Source organism: Phyllostomus hastatus, unplaced genomic scaffold, assembly GCF_019186645.2.
Source record: "Phyllostomus hastatus isolate PE091 unplaced genomic scaffold, TTU_PhHast_1.1 phas_contig_86, whole genome shotgun sequence".
Taxonomy (NCBI): Eukaryota; Metazoa; Chordata; class Mammalia; order Chiroptera; family Phyllostomidae; genus Phyllostomus; species Phyllostomus hastatus.
Window position 1 is genome coordinate 20,320,287 of NW_025333977.1, and position 21,389 is coordinate 20,341,675.

Consider the following 21,389-nt stretch of genomic DNA (forward strand, 5'->3'; position numbering starts at 1 on the left):
TTTTAAATTATTAAGAAAAAAACATGACTTATTCAGAACAATATGGAAGGAGAAAGTGATAAAATGAAGTGGTTCATTTCATTCCTTTACTTTGGACCAAGCAAACTGCTATTAGGCAGGGAAAGAGCTTCACAGAGGGTTGCAATACTTTATTACTAATTGAATTGGAGTCTGTTTTGGAGAGTAGGCAGTCAAAGTAGCTGAAGTTGAGATGGACAATTCATACAAGACACTAGTTTCCTTCAAGCATCTTGTTGTTCTTATTCTTAAGAAATTCGGACAATGGGGTGACTTTTAAAAATTTCCTCTGAGATCTGGTCAACTTTGAGTTTTCCTAAATAAACTCGGTGCCTTCTACATAGTAAGCATTGAATTAACATTTGCAAATTAAGTGAATGAAGCCTTAGTGGATATTTATGAGTAAATAATCTATTTACTGTACTACACTATTTTATTTTATTGCATCACACCAAGTAACATTAACTGCTTCTTTTGTGTCTATTTTTGATGCTTTCTTTTTCTATGTCGATAAATGGGGAATAAGAGTCAAGATGGCCCAATAGGAACCTGTTTGTCAGGTCAGATTTGAACTGATCACTGTCACAGAAGTTTCATTATATATGTGAATATCCTTTGTTGACTTTCATTGACCTTAAGAGTTCATTTTAAATGAAATGGATACTAAAAAATAGCATTCTAGGATAATTAGTCAAAAAGTGATTGCCTCTCTTCTGCTAGCAAATCTGAAAAAAGGAATTAATTACTATTAATCATGCTATTCCTGGATTCTATAAAATTTATCTTGGAAAGGCATTTAAGGGACTAGTGACACACTTGAGCATAAACACAAATACTGGAGTATTTTGGATTTTAGGGTTTCTTGCCTACCATTTAAGCACTCTTCCTACCTGGTCTCTCCTCCTTTGTCTAATCACCATATTTTTCATCATCCAGTCTGTGAGTTCTAAGTAGATAATACTGATAGCTTTCATTACCATTTCAGAGAAGAGTTCTAGTATCAGGTATGATTGGTGCCATCCACCAACTCAGTGGATTGGCCTTCTTTCTGTATACCAATCCTATCCTGTAATTCTGTGGATCTTGAAGGAAATAATGATTGATAACAAAGTATCTCAAACTTAATATTTAATTGATTCATGCATGAACAGAAAAATTATAGGATATATTCTTACTTATGAATTACTAAGGTTTTGAATAGTTATTATACACTCATACTGAAGTAGAATGTTCCATATTTCTATCATTAGAGGTGTTTTATGGACCATTTTCATAGTAAAAATTATGTGAAGTTGAAAACTAAATAGAGCTATAGAAATGGTAAAATCCAATATGGCCTTCAGGAAGGAGGTGATTTTCCCAGAGTAACAGGGGTAAGAATCAATAACTCCCAACGCTAAGCCCAGATCTTTTCTATGAAATGAGGTAAGGACATGAATTATAGGTTCTTCTGTAAAAGCCCATAAGCAAATACGGCATGTTCATACTCATGTTAGTGCAATAGCCCTGGAAGGAAGTACAATGTAACATTTAAGAAAATGATACTGAGTTACCAGTGGTGACAGTGGCTCTGTACACTTTGGGCGAGTGACATTAGCTTCCTTAGCTTCCTCTGTGAAATGAAAAGAATATTAGTTGTTTCCTCACAGGTTTGTTTTGGTTATCAAATAAGATAATACAAGTAGAGGGCTCAGAACAGGTCTGGTAGACAGTAAGTTCTCAGAAGATGTCAGCTGTTAAATCATGATCCATTCCCCAGGTCTCCAAGACATTGAGATTTCTAATACCTGCTATCTGGTCACTCTCACCTTCTCTCATCTCGGCAAACTTCTCCCCACCACCCTCACTTGAGTTCCTTCATTCTGAATGTCTACTGGATGTTAGAATCTCCTAACCACAGTTTTAACCATGGTCCTTATTTTCACCTTTTAGTAGCTGGACAAAACTTAAGAGAAAATGGAAAACCGAGCATGAATAAATAAATTTACCCTCGGTTTTCAGAATGGATGTATTAGTTCGTTAATATAAACCATCAACATTAAATAGAAATGTTAAAGCTTTAGGCTTTTGATTTGCTGTTTGGCTTTTATGTGGAGCACTATAAAGAAGAAATGTCATCGCTAGGTATTTATTAAACATCTGAAGGATGACAACCACCAAGTTCCACAGAAGGAGCATCAGCCATCATCAGCGTCCCCGTGGGATGCCGTGCTGACAATGGTATCTGAGATGTCCACAAGGAAACATCATCACTTGTACTGAAATACTCCAAATGTTCCCTTAGGGATGGTGCTACACATGAGTGTAGGCACAAAAAAGCAAGCCTGAAAGAAACAAACCAGGAGAACTGGCTTTCACGACTTTTGCAGTACCCTTGTCTTAGTATCATTGCTCTTTTCTGGCCCACGTGCTCATGCTGCTTTGTGATCCTGAGTCCCTGGGGGACCCATATTCTGTAGCTCTAGAAATGTCCTTGCACTGGACGTCTGCCCTCTCCAGCCCGTGCCCTGACTGCCCAGGTGGGCTGAGAAGGCCTGTTATTAAAAACATAGGAATGGCTTCATGCCGATTTAGATTTGTTTATTCACTGTAGCCTTCTAAAGTTAGTATTTTTAACTCATTTGTAACTGGAATGTGACCATCTTAGGCTGCTTTGGAAGAGAACTGCCATATGGCAAAAACAAGCAAAAAACAAAAAAAATATTTAGGAAGAGATACAGTCTTTCTTCTGGTCTTTTCTACAATCTTTTATTCAGTACTATTCACTCCATCGTAAAATAATATCTCTGGGTACAATCCCTTATCTCCATTCCTTTTCAGATGTCCAGTTCAGGTTCATGTTGTCTCTTTCCAGAATACCAGCGATGACCCCCAGCTGGGCTCCCAGACTTCAATCCAATATGTACACTGTTGTCAGTCTAATCATGATGTTTCTATGGCAACACACAAGTACCAGATTAAGCCTTCAGTGTGGTATTAAAAACACTTCACTTTTAAGGACTAACAAAACTCTTCAACATCATACGTGTTCCCAAACCCTGTCTTCTTCTAGCCATGAAGCAACTGTGTCACTTTCAATAAAAGGTTTCTTTACTTATTCTCTTCCTTCTGACTGATGAATTTCTACTCCTCTTCTAGGACCACTTTTACGTCACCTCTCCGAGGATACCCTGATTTCTTCCCTATAGAGTTAACTTTTCTTTAAGATGCTTTATATATTTTTACATGTCTCTATTAGTGGCACCTGTCAGATTGTTCTGTATTAATGTTTTATATGTCTTTCTGAATCAGCCTGCTAGCTTCCTGAAAACATAAACTAGTCTTATTAAATTTTACATCATCAGTACCAAGCATAGGACCCTGTCAATAATTGTAAATGTTGAAAAATTGTTTAATAAGCAAATGAATGTATAAACACTCCATACAGGGAACCAGTGTTCTGTTTTTATGTTTGATCAGCCTTTCACACAATTATGTATATTGGGCTAGAGAAACTTTCTTCCTTCTTTCCTTCAACAAGCATTTATTGAATGCCTTCTGTGTTCTGATTCTATGTGAGGTGTCAGGCACATTGAAAATAATAAAACATTGCCTCTCTCCTAGAGGTGCTCTCAATTTTAATGTGAAGTGAACACAATACAGTAACAGTATAATTTGGCTACCAGTAGCCTAACAGGAAACCGCTTCATGTTTACCACTGGAACGTGGACATGTCTTCTGCTGTCTGAGGCCCAGCATCTGAGATGAGCCTTGAGTGCAAATGATCGCTTCCGTATTATGCCCTGACTCCTTAGCCTGTACAAAAGCTATTGGCAGAAGCTCCTCGAAGTGTCTCAGTAGTTTCTCAAGAATAGAATCTGAAATAGAAAATGAAAAGTGGTCAGGAACCTGGGTTCTAGTTTTAGCTCTGTTACTGATTAACTATGACCTTGGGTGAATGATTCAATCTGTTGGATGTCTTACTTCTAAATTGAGGGTTTTGGTCTGGACTCCAGATCAATGGTTCTCAACCAGGAGCTCATCACAGGATTTATATAGATATATTTTAGGCCTCACAAAAAAAGTCACCAAATTAAAATCAAATCTCTCACAATGAGGCCAGGCCATGACTACTTTGGGGAAAAAAAAAAACCCGCTGGTGATCCCGAGAGACTCTGACTCGAGCTATGTCTGCTCTTGACGATATCTTGATAGCTGAGGTCCTTGGCAGGCCCCCACCCTGACGGAGACAGGCAGACTCGAGGCGCGCTCCAGTTTTCTCCTTTAATAGGCTATGAGAATCAGGAACATTGTTTCAAGAAACAATCAGATCAGTAGCTGACATCATAGGTCTTCCTGAAAGAGAGGAAAGAGATGCAGAACAAAGATAAGACAAGAAAAATTCCCAAATGCTTGCGGGATGCTGGTAATCATAACCAGCACCAAAGCTACCCGCAGCTTCTTGAACTTAAAGACGGACCCAGTCATTCTGATGCTCTGACTTCCCTGTATTTATTCTCTCACCGAGGCACCAAGATCCGGGTGAGCTAATGCATCAACTCATGAAAAATGAACAATTAAAACAATGAAGTTGTCAGTTCTTTTACCAGATTGCAAATAAATAACCTGCCTGTCAGGCTGGCTGCTCTGCTGGACCATTAGTTTAATACAAAGACATTCTGAGGAACGGGTGGATGACAGCTGATCTATCACCAGGCCTTTGATAAAGACCTGAGCAAAATATGCTGTCATAAACTACCGAAGGTCACTCCCAATTTCTGAGAAGCAAAGTACTCGATGAAATTTGACTACACCTCTCTGCCCATGTTAAAAGCTGTAGGCTTTATTTTTTTAACTGGTGGGATGGTAAGTACTGATTGTGGGGAATCGAAAGCACTCTTTTTCGTGTGCTTAGTTAGCTTATCGGGAACACTGTGCTGCTGTAGATGGCCTTGAAGTGTGTAGCAGTCACCGTGGAGAGACCGTGGTGTCAGCACTGAACAATGTATCTTCCTGCCAGGTTAGACAGAGTCCCCCCACAAGAAGTGACTCTACGATGTGTCAAATGTGGAGACAGTCATGGATTTCAAAACAAAAAGTCAATTCATTGCATTTTCTTATATGTGTGGTTTGAATTCTATTGGTCACCTCATCAAATGTTTGTCAACCCAATATGTTACTCATGGAAAATAAGGCAGTAGATAAGACAATCAAGTAAAGACAAATATATTCATGTTCTAAGTGATATCTTATTTATCTTTGAATCTTACTGGGAAAAGTGAAGCTATGAATCACATCTCAGAAGTCACCTTAAACCAGATAATTCTTATTTCTTAGAAGCAAAAGGTGCTATTAGAAAATTTACTCTATAGAAAAACTAGGTGAGGGGCAGAATTTATGAGGTGGTCATCTCTCTTATTAACTTAGTCTCAGTTTGAGTCTAAGCAAAGCCAAATTCTTGATTTTAACAAGAATCAGTCAAATGTCTGTGAAATCAACAAATCAAAAACACAATTTTTCCCTTCAAAAATCTCTTGGGTATTTATCTACATTCAGGTTATAGCCTCACAGGCAAAGCAATGTAAGTTTTACCAAAATCAAAAGTAGTACCTGCCAATTTATTACTTTTGAGAGCATTTCCTGGCTAAATCAGAGAGTAAAACGTAGCATTAATATGGAGTGGCACCTTAAGTCTGCACAGAAGACACCCACGGAGGCTTTGTGGCCAGATGATTTTACCTAGGAAGGGGCCTCAGCTCAGTTACTTCACACTGATTTGACCAGTTCTTCCAGTGGCCTGAATGGCTAATTAGTAAACAGAGTAAACAAGAATTTTTTCAGTATAAAACTTTCCAGGCTGATTTTCCTACCTGGTAAGTTAAACCACAACTTTGTCTGTTGTTTGGCTTTGTAATCCCTTTAATGTTATATAATATTAATGTCCGTCTCACTTCTGAAGAAGCAGCCCTGAGAGAGTGGTGGAAAAGCTTCAAGCTCCTGAGGACACCGTGGTTTTGTTCTTGGCTTTGCCACTTATTAGCCATATTATTTGGGCAAGTGGTTCAATATCTACTTGTCTTACTACGTGGACAGTAACACCTGCTTAAAGGAGGCCTCATACATAAAAGCAATGCTGTTTTATAAAAAGGAGTCCCTAAAGTTTTTTTTTAAACAAGGAAATAAAGTTACTAGGTAGAACACTAAGAGAAGCAAGCTGTTTATGACCATTTCTCTGAGTCATTTCTCTGAGTAATTTCTCTGACTTTTAGCCAGTGAGAAGTCTGTTCTTCCTGACTCTCACTGGAGATGTATCTTGGTACCCAAGCTGCTTCCCAGGGTCTTGGTGGGTCCTGACCTTCTCCCAAGAATCCCAAGTCCTTCTCAGTATGATTAAAACCAGTCCTTTGGATCCATTCATAAAGATTATTTTAAAAATATAATTGGTGATAGTTTCTCTGTGTATGTTTAATATCATAGTGTTTTAAAAATGTGATAGTGTAGCGATTTCTAGAAGAGTTGTGCATGAGTCTGTTGTTAAGACCTTGACCCTATTTGATAACATGGTCTCTAGGGGATAAATCAGAAGCTGCTTGAAACATCTGGGGATACAGAGAGCATGATGGGCAGAATGTGGACCCTCAAAGGTGCCCACGCTGTAATTCCTGGAATCTGTCAATATGCTATCTTAGAAGGAAAAAGGGGAATTTACAGAAGTGATTTACTTAAGAATTTCAAGATGGGGAGTTGTTTCCTGGATTACTGGGAGGACCTAAGGTAATCACAGTTCTTGTAAGAAGGGAACCAGGCAATCACAGAAGAAAGAAGCAACTTAGCTGCTGGCTTGGAAGGTGGAGAAAGGGACACAGCCAAGGGGGTGGATGGCTTCTAGAAGCTGGGAGAGGCAAGGAAGTAGAACCTCCCCTGAATTTTCCAGAAGGCACACAGACCTGCCAACACCTTGATTTCAGACGTCCGACCTCCAGAACTGTAACATAATAAATTTATATTGTTTTAGCCACTAAATTTGTGACACTGTATACAGCAGCTATAGGAAACTCATGCAGAAACATTTTAAATAACATACACTTGTTATTATCTAATGTAGACAAGTACCACTGCCAACATACTATTTAGGAATCTTATCAGTAACTCAAATGTACCTCAGTCTTTCCCTCTGGAAAGTTTTCCTCCTCCCTACCGTTTTTGTATCCTCTTCTACTACCCACTCTTTAATGTTTCAGATCTCAATGAAATAGTGATTTCCCCAAGGAGCATAGGTGGAACTAATATCCTCCTTCCCACACCTGCTGGTCTAAATTGGGGTCCTTGATGTTATTCTCTCTCAGCACACTGCACCCTTATCATATAACATTTCAGAATTAGATATTTATTTCAATGATTGTTTTATGGTGTTCATCTCCCCAGTATTACAAGTTTAGTGGGTACGAGAACCATACTTGGTTTTGTTCACTCTTGTGAATCTAGTACATAGTGAGTATTCAAGTTTCTTGGCTGAATGAAAACATTCCAGAATTCTACAGGTTCTGCAAACCATGCCCCATAATGAAGTCCCTCTGGAAGCATGGGCAATAAACTAACACACGACCTTCTCTTTCAGAGGACACGATGCAGGTTCTGCAGTAACTGAGCTCCTCTGAAGTCTTGGTCACTGTCATCAATATTCAGCCAGGCAACAAGGGATGGATGTTTTTCATGATGCACATGTGACCCGAGCAATATCATAATAATTCCCAAGTATTCTTTATGGATAACATTCACAATGCTTTTGTTGCTTTTATTTTCATTTTATTGTTTTGCAATATAATGTATAAACTTCCACAATAATCTTTAGCGTCTATTTGAGAACTGACCTTCAGAGCTTTAGAATGTCATGAGTACACTGTTTGTATCTGTTGCAAATTTGATTCCTCTGGAGTTCAAGAACCAAAGCTAAAGATATGCCTGAACTCTTCTTGAGATGAGCATGATTAACATTTATGAATGGTTTTATGAAGCCTCAAAATGCTGAATGATTAATGAGACTATGGATAAATTTTAATTATATGTGTTTCAGAAAATTTATGTCATGTGATTGCAATGTTTTTTGTTATTGTTTTAGAAATATTTTTCCTGATAGTAGATACATGTAAAAATGGCCTTTAAATATTAGATAACCTTTTTCATAATTATTCTGAGTGTTTTTATGATGTTTACTCATGAAGAAACATTGCCTTTGTTAAACTATTTCAATGGAAAGGAAATGAATTACATTGAGGCACTACACCATTCCTGTATGTCACTCTGTTCACCAGGATATTCCACATAATAATCTATGAGATAGATTTTGCTAATCCTATTGTACAAATAAAGGCAATTGAAGGTGTTGGAGCTTGAATAACTTGTTTAACCCAGAGATAAGGTCAATGGCAGTGATGCTCCTAACCAACCTCAAGTTCATGCCACTTCCTCTAGACCACCCACCCTTTAATGGATGCTCAGAGACCAGCACAATGTTCCTGATGGCTCTCTCTCAAAGCAGACAGTTCAATGTCCCTTCCCTCAAAGCCGTATGCCAGTGGGCCCCGTACCTCAAGATGGAAAAATGGCTAAATAGATCAGGGTACGGGAACTTATGACACAAACCCTATTGTGGTCAGCACAGCCACCTAGATTTCTCAATGTTAAATCTCCACAGAGCATAGGGTTTTGTGGCCATATATGCTGCAAGAGGACCACACTTTGTGTTCACATAACCCTGTGGCAGGAAAAAACCCAAACCAAACCAGTCTCAGTGATGGGAAGAATCTTATGAGAAGAATTTGTAACAACTGCCCTTCTTGGTTTCTAAAGTGACCAGAGGTCTCTAATAAAATGTATTTTAATTTTTCTGCTTGTTTACTGCCTTTTCATGTTAGGGACCTCCCATTTGGAATTCTTTTCATCACATCACAATGGAATGTAGATGATGCTTTCATCTGTTTACTGACAAAAAGGTGAAGGAAGTAAGAATATCACACATACCCACTCCCATTCACCTCTGAGATGCCACGATCAGTTATTCTTGTTTATTAACAAAAAAGCTAATAAACTTTCCAGGCAGTAAAGCCAGGTATGCTTTTTGGAATATCTGACAAGCGCAGGATACATGCTTTATCGGTATGAATCTGAACAATCAGAGATTCTCAGATAAAAGAATGCCCAGACCAGCAGCAGACTACATGAATAGCTATTCACAAACTGAGTCAGGCTCCCCCAGTGCTCTTGTATCTGTAGTGCTCTTATATCCTGGTCAGAAAGGGAAAATAAAACCCACCTTTTTGATTCATCACCCTGTGTTTCCTTAGACCTTGCTTTTAACACTAAACAAGCAACCAATGGTCCTTAAAATTAGAATTTATACCATTGCTGTCATTTTTTACTTAAAGAAAACTGGCAGATGAAATAATCTGAAGGATAGTGGATGCTAAGAAAAGAAGTGACCCAGGAACAGTCAACCAAATACACGGATGCCGTAAACAGAGCAGTCACTAACTCCGCCAGTGTGAGGTCTTTCATGATGCCAATCCCCGAAGGGATAGATGAAAAGGCTGATCTAGAAATTATTATTCAATTTTCGGTCTGCAGGATATACAATAAGCAACCTGTCAGATTTTTTTTTCAACAATTTGTTTGAATTGTCTTCAGACACAACCACGGGACTCACAATGTCTACTTGACTCCATTCTGTAAGCCAAAAATACCCAGAAAGCCTTTTTATTTTCTTAACAAAATGGCACAATATTATTTAGAAGTTGGAGCAAAAGCTTTTACCGTCCTGCTTATAAAAAAGAAACAGCACAACCCAGCAGAGTGGCTGACAAGTGACACAAATACAGTACATGCTAATGTGCAGAGAGAAACAACCTTGAGAATTTAAACCGGCTGCACCAGAAAAAAAATATCTTTATCCAGATATGTGGTCCCTCATGAATTATACTATTATTTTAGTTGATTTTACCTGACATCACCCTATGATTTTCTTCAGTGACAAGAAAATTGCAGCCGGCCCTTGACAGTTGGTCACAAATTGACCGCACAAAACAAAATCAAACAGTGAAGTAATCCCCAAGTAAATTTAATGAAACCTAAATCCCAAAGGGCAGCACACTCCTGTAGGCCATGGTCTGATTTAATAAATTTTCCCCTGCTTTCACTTTTAGAGCTATATTTACGCAGACAAATTTAATTCATTGGGTTTACATTTCCTCTTCCTTTTAGTTTGTCCACCAGGCACATATGGGAAGGACTGTAAACAGGTATGTCAGTGTTCAGCCGAGAATGAGGATTGTCACCCACTCACAGGGAGATGTACCTGTCTGCCTGGCTACCATGGAAACCACTGTCATCTCTGTAAGTGTGTTCCCTGCTTTGGTTGTAATTTATTGAAGAGACATCGATAAGGTGGGTCATCACTTCAAAGGCCACAGAGAAAATGTTAATTCATGCTTTTAATTCATAGCAAATTTTATGGGAATTTTAATTGAAATGGTTGAAAGCATATACATTTTTATGTAATTTGCTCTCCTGTTTTGCCTTTTCTACTACTCAAAATATCCTCCCAAAAAAAGCTAAGTAGATAGAGAAAGAAATAAAGAAGAAAATATGAACTGATTACTATAAATCAATATACAACCAATGGCAACACATTAAAGTGATTTATAATATAACTTCCAAGATCTGCTTAGGAACAATCAAATTAAACAAATTGTTCTTCTGGAATGAAAATAGTGATTTGCTTAAAGGATAAAATGCCAGTTGGCTCATTGTCATGTCATAAAAATAGAATAGTCCCTAGACCAAGCACCTTATATTGACCTGTTAGGACATTATAACATCAAAAATGGTTACAGGAGAACACACAATGAAAAATCCCAAGGAACATGTTAAAATGTTCAGTCAGCTACTTAATTTTTAAGCTTGTAATTATTTGTAATGTACTTTTTATAGGTTTAAGAATAAAATCATTTGGCCTCATTTTTCTCTTTCCCCCAACTTGGCCATGGCTGCTCTTCTCCCCTCGTCGCTCCCATGGTGGGCCCCTTTTCCTTTCCTTTCCTCCTTTTGCCAACAAGTGGATGATTTCTGGATTTTCCCTCCAAAACGCCACCTATAAAACCTAGACTATAGTCCAGCTATTGATTTCCACTTTCTCCAATCCACAGAATCTATATTTTGACTCTTATTTCTCTCTCTCTCTCTCTCTCTCTCTTTTTTGGTCCTAATTTTAAATATTACCAGCTAAACAAACAATTAAGTGTGTATGAAGTGGTTTTCATTTGTATTGAGTTTGGAACCCATAACCACTGCAGTTGTTTAAACATAAAATGAAGAACTAAAATATAAAATTAGTAAAATTTTCATTATTTTTTGGTTATGGTAAATTTTAAGCACCCTTGTAGTAAAGAAAGGAACAATAATCTCACATTTGATTCTGTCACATTGCTCAGGAAGAATTACTTCTATATATCAAGGATCTTTCATATTAATAAAATGTTATCAAGTTACATACAGTTAGTAGCACTTTTATTTCAGAAGGGTTGAAGGAGGGTCGCTTTGTCTTGTAAAAGCAAGGCTGAGGCAGGGAGCTGCTCCCTGACTAGTCAGATTGGCTTGGTTCCAGGCAACACGTGGTTGGAAGTTGCTGCTGAGGTTCTTTGGCAACATCTACTGTAATTACAGGACTACGAAAAAGGTTCAAGAAAATATCCATAAAAGGTGTAGCTGGCTCAAAAGCAAAAGTTTCAGCAGCCAAAAACAACTGGGCTTTCATGTTCTCAAGTTCAGAGTGGAGAATCCAAATTTTCTCTTGGTAGAGGTCAGAGGAAGCAGACAAATGTGCAGTAGGAATCTCGCCACTTGTCCATAATTTATAAAGGGCAGGCCAGTCTCAGCATGTGGATAGCATGTGGGAAAAACAAACTTCCCCAGTGGATGTAAACTCATCTAGCTATGTATTTTTTCATCAATAAGGAATGGTAAAGTGACTACAGACTCTGGAAATCTTTTATTTTTCTAACCTGCAATACACACAGTTCCTTCTTTGAGAGAATTTAAGGCACTGAGGTCCCCTCAAACCATGGCCAATTCTGTTGACAGTGTTCATCAAACACCCCCACACTTGGTATAGAGTGTTTGGAGAAACATGAGCCACAGAAGAGCTCACCTTTGCCAGGAGAAAGACACTGAGATGTTGATAGAAGTCTGGCTCTCATGCCCCTGCTCATAGCAATAAAAATTCAGAGAGACCAAATCTTAGTATCTCTTTTAAGTATAAAATAAAACTACATAATAATGACTAGTATATATGCATACACTAGTCATTATAATCTGGTCAAATGCGAGGGAAACAGACCCAGTGAAACACAGATTTATGTGTTTTATCTGCTTTGGACCTTGGTGCCCCAGGGCACAGTCACAACCTTGCTTGTTCTAAGTTCCGAGAGAAACTGCAAAGGCATTTACATCGTCATAGTATAGAGTAGTCTTTAATACCTAAATGAATCAGAACTGTGAATTCATATCCAAGTTTCGTTTTAATCAAGCTCCTTCAAGGAGAGGGGATAGAGCAAGGGTGGGAAGAAACAGTCACCTTTTAATGGAAAATAACTAAACACCCTGCCAGAGACAAAAAATAATTTCCCAGGAGGAGTAGTAAAGGAGAAAGCAAAGGCCAAGGAATGACCCAAATGGAACTTTAAGAAATGAGGGAGAAGGGACCAAATTTCACTCAAACAGGTTGATGAAATCACTATGTCCTGGACGTGTGTTTCCTTGTTAAATCTAGTGCACATGTGAGCAAGGGATGGACACAGGGCTGCAGAAGTGAGACTTTTACATAGCTACAGAGTTCCACAAGGAAGTGAAGTTGTTCATAAAATTACTTATTCTTCAGGAAAATAAAGGGGCAGGCACTTCTGTAAAGAAATACCATAGTCTTGATATAAATTTAATGAGTTGTGGGACTAAGAGGTCAGCGCATATTCTGTCTTTCAACAGATGGTGTATTCATTAGTAAGTTCATCAAGTTCAGTGTCCCTATTTCGAAAGGATAATTAAGTTGAAGGCTAAAAAGTGAGGTTTTTTTCTATATAAAAAAGGAACAGAAAAATATGACTATATCAAATAAAAAAAACACCATTAACATAGTTGCCAAATGGGTATGCATTAGTGGAAAATTATGTCTCCAAAGTAACTGACTCACATAAAAGTAATCTCAAAATATAGACCTTTATGTATATCAGTTATTTAAATTTATCAAATATTTATATATAAGCTCTTTTCTCTTTTCAACTGAGACACTTGATTCTTTGATACCCATGATTATATTTACAGTTTAACATTTTTCTCATTAATGAGTGCTTAAGTTTCGCTTTATCAGGTGTTGCCCTTTTCCTTACTTGCACGGAAATCCATGTCATCTTTCACTTGAGAGTAATGTGACTCCAGAGTTCTCTACACCAATTAACTCTTATAAATTTACCTTCTTTGCGGAAGCAGCTTGCCAGGAGTACACACTAGACTTCCTTGTTTCAAACTCCATTCCTTCAGCTTGCTCTATGTGTATTTACTCTAGTACCAAGCAACCATTTTTTTAAAGCATCACACATAGTAATGCTTAAACTTTTAACAATTTACACTGTAAAACACTGACTCATATGGACATGAAAGAAGAATTTTTTTTATCACGGTAAATAAGAGAAAGGGAAGACATGGAGACTCTCTTTTAATCACTAATTTTGTTTGTAGGTGCATTCCGTTGAATTTTTGTGAGGCAGAAAAACAACTTCTTAGGAGACTAAAGAATGTCATGTACCAAAAAAGGGTCCATTCGTTATGAAAACTGACATCCCTTGGAAGGAGGGAATGATAAAAGGGAAGGTGAAGTGAATTCATTCTTTTTCATAGAGAGGAATAAAGAAATACAACAGCTATAACAGAGAAATAACCTTGAGTATGAATATCTTTAAATTGTTTTTCTTTCTATTTCCATCAAAAAGAATTGTATTTTAAAATTCTCTTTACTAAAATTACTTATTCTTGGGGAAAGAGAAGGGAGGAAAGAAGCAGCTACTCTTTGAGTATAAGACTTAGGTGAGAACACTGGTTTTAGGACAGGGTACATATGGTAATTACAAACTTAACTCAATAAAACACATTTTTGACTTCTATCTCTAAAATCCTGCTACATGTGAAATACTTAAAAATATTCCTTACTATCTAATGTTTATATAAAAATACACAATAAATGGAAAGGAAGAAAGTGTCACAGGGTCTAGTTAAGTCACTTTCAGAACTATGCTTCCAAGTGAAAAGGTTTTCCAAGAGAAAGGAGCTAAGGCAAATATCATATATTTTGACTCAGGTCAAGCAGGTAAGAAAAGGGTTATACTATGTACTCGCCCATTATTCTGCCTCTGTAAATGAAAATAACAGCTACCACTGACTTGGGTGATTCATGGGTTTGACAATATGCTAGATGCTCTACTTTTTCACTCTAGTTCTCACCGCAAACCTGTGATTTTGTTGTTGTCCTTTTTGGGAATATAGAAGCAGAAGTTCAAAAAAAGGACTTATTCAAGGCTGTAACACTAATAAGTGGGAGATATAGGGTTCAAGTCACAGTCTATTCAAAACTTCCTACAACATTATACTTTAAGTATATGACAAGAATAAAGAAGGTTATCTTTAACTGGTGACAGAACTTTGTGCAATAAATATTCAAGTCACTTCTCTCCAACAAAGTAGGCTTCAACTTTGTCATCTTAAAATAAGAGTTTAACAAGATGGACCTGAAATCTCTTGAAACTCAAACTCCTATGGTTTTTAAGACTTTAAAGTTTTCCATAGAGGCTACACCAATTTATATGCCCATCGGCAGAGTACAAACGTTCCCTTTTCTCTGCATCCTCTCTAGCACTTACTTCTTGTTTTATTGATGATAGGCATTCTACCAGGTATGAAGTGCTATCTCTCATTGTGGCTCTAATTTGCATTTCTCTTATTTCTAGTGATGTTGAGCATATTTATATAAATATATGTTGGTCATCTGCATGTCTTCTTGGGAAAGGTGTCTGTCAGGTCCCCTGCTCATGTTTTAATTGGATTATTCTCCTGGCTAAATACCCCCAACCTTCCAATCATTGCATAGATAAAATGGTCTTCAGCTCCCTCTTTGTGCTATTCAGTCTCTCCTTATCTTGAAGTCTGGATCTATCACAGGTATAATCTGGGTAGGCCACACATTCGCAAATATGAAAGTAGAAAGCTGAGAAACAGAAAATAAAGAGAATTGTCTGGTGCCATTTTAAGTCTTACTTGTGTTAACCCAGATTATTCCAGATAAGACAAACTATAACTTAAATATTAATCAAAATAATAAATTTATGTAGGCTAGAATGGAATAGCCTTGTTAAATTTATTTAGCCTGGAATAAGATATGAGGTCTGTCCAGAAAAAGTCCAACCATTGTTGATATAATGAGAACAGCTTTCATGACATCAGTGTAACCTGGTGGCTAGAGAAACTAGACTGGAATGAGCATGCATGAACAATGACAACTTCACTGTACTAGTCAGTTGAGGTGGTAAACGTCATTGAGCGAGCATGTGTACAATGTGGCCATTGCATTCAAAAGATCTGAACAAGTAGAGCAACAAATCTGCATCAAATTTTGCATTAAGCTTGCACATTCCTCTGCAGAAACTATTCATATGATTCAGAAGGCTGCAGCTATGGACAACTGGTGATTGGCAGCATCATCACAACAACACACCCACTTGTGTGTCACCCTTTTGCAGAGCTTTTTGGCAAAACATCCTATCACCCAGGTGACTCAGCCCCCCTACAGCCCAGATTTGATGACCTGTGGCTTCTGGCTTTTCCCAAAACTAAAGTCACCTCAGAAAGGGAACAGATTTCAGACCATCAATAGGATTCAGAAAAATGTTTTGGGGCAACTAATGGCAATTGGGAGAACTGTGTGAAGTCCTAAGGTACCTACTTTGAAGGAGACTGAGGCATCATTGTTTTATGTACAATCTTTCTTGAGTCTTCTGCAATAAACATCCTTATTTTTCATATTGTGTGATGGATACTTTCCAGACAGACCTTGTGGCCTTGTTTAGTGAATTGTCTCTTATTCTGAGTATCCTCTAAAAGTGAATCTATTTCCAAAGAAGCTCAAAGTTGTTTCTTATATCTTATTAATTAACAGCATCACGAACTTTATGTCCTCATCTATATTTCTGAGGTATCTATATTATCTCATATCCTCAGATAAGTCCATGTCTTGAGTCAATAGCAGGAGGTGATTAAAAGTACCAAAGAACAGTAATTGGAATGTTGAGTTAATCACATGTCTACGGGCATGAATTTAAGCACTGACTGCTTCATATAACAGTACCACATGTGGTTTGTTCTCCTCCCACAGAGTGTCCAAAAGGCACATATGGTCCATACTGCCAAAGGACTTGTAAGTGTCTGAATGGTGGCAACTGTGACTGTCCTGGGGCTGACTGCAGTCAAACTAAGTCGCTCTACCTATTATGAAGTGGATACACTAAAGCAGAAGTTTTAAGAGCCATTTAGGGGATAAATATTGTTACAATTATTTTAGTTAATAATTTACTATAGTAGAAGCAAATACCAGCTGACCTAAATTCTAGGTTGAGAAGTACTTACCTCAGGAGATAGACTGAGAGCCGAAGTCAATGAAGGCAGTCAAAGAGAGCCCTTTGGTCTTAACTTCTCTTGCTTCATCAATGCTGGCTGAAGTCAGGATTTAAAAATCTGTCAAGATCAGATCAGACGGGGATTCCTGCATTTATTATGTCAAACTCATTATCTAAAGTTCTACAGTTTTATTTCTCCTCAGCAATTTTTTAACTCAAGAAATCGAGCAGTTCCTCTGCTTACCAAAAAGTAATTCATTCCCCCAAATCCAAAGACTTTAACTACTTATCACAAAAACTATTGACATAAGTTTAAGAAACCAGGTATAAAATAATGAAAAATTAAAAATAATAATAATAGTAAAGACCTGGCTTGAACACTTTGGGGATAGCCTTCTCAAATACGTTTTGCTTTCATTAGATCTGCCATTTTCTAACAACTTGGATAGATGACAATAACTAGGTGCTCTTGCAGGAGGGCGGAGGAGACGATGGGTAAGAGCGCTCATGGTGGGAGGGGTTCTGGCAGCACTGTGTTCTTTGACCTGTTCTTTGCGCTGTTCAGGACCTTTACTTTGTGATCTTTCATGAAGACCTTCATGAGTGACCTTCGTGTTTTTTGCTCTATTCTGTCTTTACATTTCATTATTAAAAAGAGTAAAAAAAAAACCATCAAGAAATCTTAAATTAAAGATAGAAGTACTGTGATTGTGAACTAGAGATTTCTTTACTTGGAAGAATGATAGCAAAGTTTGTGATCAGGCAGGATGCTTAGTTGCTGCATGCTAAAGCTATCCAAAATGCTTATCTCCCCCAGGCAGGTCGCTGCTCAGTCTTCTTTGTAGGAGGGTATTTTTAATTACCCTGCCTCAGTACCCCACTCTTCTGAGGATAAAAGGCGAATAAGACAAAGTCCTGGCTCCTAGTAGCGGAAAATTGAAACCTAGTGGATACTGCCTCTGAGGCCTCAATGGCCAAGTTATCTTTGAGTTGAAGCCAACCCATAAACATCTCCTAAAGGTTCTGACTGGCTCCTTTGTGTTTGTTCTTCAAAGAGAATTGTCGGGAGAAATTTTCTAATTTCCTCAGGCCAAAGCATCTTCAAAAGCTATGATTTCCCTGAATATTGGGAGTGTTTTTGTCTGCACAAAGCTATGATCTTGTACCAGAGCACTTTTCCTTCTTTACACTGGCGGCCACGGAGGCCCAGGCCAAATTTGCAGTCTACCTCTTAACAAGTTCAAGGAATTATGATATTCATTTATGTATATCTTGTTACCATATTTTTCCTTCACTTGATTTTCATAGATACTCATTTTATCTTTGGGCATTACCTATATTTTGGTAAGCCTCTCAGTGAATTTGTGGAGTTAACTTGCAGCAAAACAAGCAAACACATTGACAAATGTGTTAATTTATTAATACATTAATTTTAATTCTTATTAATTGATATAATTGACTTAATACATACAATGTATCAAAAATAATTTAATAGATTTGTTTTTACAAATAAATTAATAAAGACTTAAGTAAATATTTGGAGATATGAGCATAACAGATCACACATTGATGTACAAGTGTAAGCTAAAATAGCAGGGTGAACTTTAAGGGAAAACACACTCAAGATTATTACACACACACAGCACACACATACGGTAAGACAGCCATGGGTAAAGCAACACTGAGTTTGTAAGAGTCATTTATATCATATATGTAAGTGTTTGACACTAGATATTTGGTTGGAATTCCAGTTGTCAACTAAAATTATACTAAGTAAGCAACAATTTGACAGTTTCTTTTTTTTTTCAAGTAACTTTTAAGTTGAAATCCCAACTGAAGACAAGTCAGGAAAACCTATTTGATTAAAAGAAAGGGTCATGTATTTACACGTTTTTAAAACTCCTGACTGGCAAAAGGTTTTAATAAGAAAAATCTGCTTTTGTTTTGCTCTGCTTTATCTTTCTCCTTCCTGCAGCTTGTTCTGAAGATCACTACGGGAAAGACTGTGTCCAAAGGTGCTCCTGCGGCTCAGGACAGTGTGACCCGGTGACTGGAAGGTGCCACTGTTCACCCGGCCACATGGGAGCCAGGTGTCAGCAAGGTAACAATGACAGCAGGGTCACCTGGTTTATCCAGGCTCAAACTATGCTAAACTAAGAAGGCAGATTTGGTGCCAGGGAATATAATTAAATAGGCATTGTTTACCACACTTTCTTCTTAAATGTGGCTTTAATAGCATGAACTGCATGCTCCTACATAGCTACATAGGAAATAGTCTACCAGAGGTTAAAAAAAAATTGAAAACAAAAACAAAGCATAATTTCTGCATACTCTTGACTAGGAGAAAATGTTTAAATAATTTTGGCAACTTTTTGTAAAGCTGCCAAAAGTTCTGTATTGGAAATGTCTAATTATACGAACTGATTTTCTATCTTTCTCAGCTTTCAGAAGTTCACTGAAAGCTGTAAGAAAAACAAGAGACAAAAAGAAAAACATCATCTCTGTTTAAAACTGCAACTTTCTTGTCCTAAATCACATTTATTTCTTATCATAATAATAGTCACAATAACAGAACTGTCGAGTTCAGTGAAATGGGGAAAGGATGCTGGGCCCCTGCAGCTCTGGAGTGGGTCTGGCAGCACAGCCGCTCTTCCGTGGCTCACACAGAAGGGCAACACTAATGACCCTTTGCTGAATCAAAAGAGCTAGGTGCATGGACAGGCTGCAGGAGCTTCCTTGAATCACCTGGACATCTCAGAGTGGCAGGAAAAATGGGAAACTTGGATAAAACCAAGAAGTGAACAGACATATCATCTTTTAAACTCAGCCCTGAGGTAGAGAAGACTCTGTGGGCCGTATGATGCTTTACTCTGTGCCAAAGAGGCTTCCTATTAGCTGACATCATTTTTGTAGCCCCAGATCCACACTATCCTTCCACAAATAGCCAAGACATAAAGAACTAAGTTGATAAAAAAAATTTAAATCTAAGCTGATACATTAACAAAAATCTCTCCTCAGTTTGGAAACAAAATATGAAGCCATTCAACATAGAGCAAAAAGGTTTTGTTGTGAAACACCTGAAAATATTAACCAGAATTTCTTGCAAGAATTCAAAGGATGTGATTTAAAAGTGTCCTCTATGAAATGTGAGTGCAATGCAGAGATACAGGGTTCATGAAATACATGGAAGCACAACCAAAGAAAGTGGAATGCATGAGCTGGCCTAGCTCATAAAGAAGGGAAAAAGAAAATTAAACCTCACATCATATGAAAGAAGGACACATTGAAAACAGGTACTAATGGGATGGAACTTGCTGATGGAATAGCCAGGTACATAGAGAATATGTTTTCTTCAATATGCTTGAAGAAAGTGGAAACAATGAAATGAAAAAGTAAACTAATATATAAATGAAAAAGTAAATTGATGAAATGCAATATTCAAGATATTTGATATGAAATAACAGAAGATCTGATGCTACAGATGGAATGAATACATTGTATCCCTGGAAATACTAGTTATGATTATTGACAAGGAGATATGATTATAGACAAGAGGAAACTCCACTGGGATAATAAAAAAATATGAGTTCTCATATGAAGGGGGTCAATCTGGCCTCATACTTCATAGCCATTATTCATTGTTAGCATCTGGTTAATCAATGCCTATGATATTCTCAGGAAAAACATGATTAGTGTATTTTATACTACTAGTTAAATGATAGTTAAACTGTCATTTAAGTAACATGATGAAAATTAAACAGCTACTTTTAATTAAAAAAAGTTTTCTGGGAATATAGTAGCTATAAAATATTTTGAAGAAACTAATAAAAGGTAAATTTGAGCTACCAATAAATGGAAAACCTCTGATAAACAGACTATTAGTGAGCATTAAATCTATTGTAATTAGGGTTATATTTAAAACAAATGTCAGGATTCTGGTCAAGTGATACAAGGTAAATATGTAAATATTATAAATTATCATAACAATGTTGAGATTTTAGCACAAATTTGACAAGCATAAGCTGGAAGGGGAAAGAAGGTGGAGGAATGTAAGTTTACTAATGTTATTTCTTTATTAATGGTTGTGGAAAAGCATGGATAAGTCTGTGTCAAAACATAATATTCATATGTGACAACTCAATAAGTATGTTTTGAAGTGTAATGGTAAATGCTGGAATTAGAATGTTATAATTGAGAATTTAAGTATAAAATGTAGCCACTTATAATCAGGTATAAGAGAGGAATTAGTAAAATTAGGAGAAAGTAGAATCATATTAATTCCAATATCACTCATACTGGATGATCATTATCTACTAAATAAAGACATTTATTACATTAAATAATATTATATGTACTAAATAAAGAAATTCATTATATAATATTATATGCACTGTCTAAAGATTCCTTGGATTATATAAAATTACAAGACTTTCACTTAGCGAAAGACGGAGTATATACACTTTTCCCTATCTCTTCCTCCTAAAAAAAGCAACAATTTGAGGAACTATATAGAAAGCAAATATAAGAATCTCTGAAATGTGGAGAGAAGGCAGATTCACTAAGGACAGCAGGATCTTTGGGAACAACATGACTGTGAATTCCCTGCGCTTTCTTTTTTGTCTAATGTATCCTGGACTGCGTGCAGAAGAGCCTGAAACCCAGCATGGTGCCCCTAGACAAAGG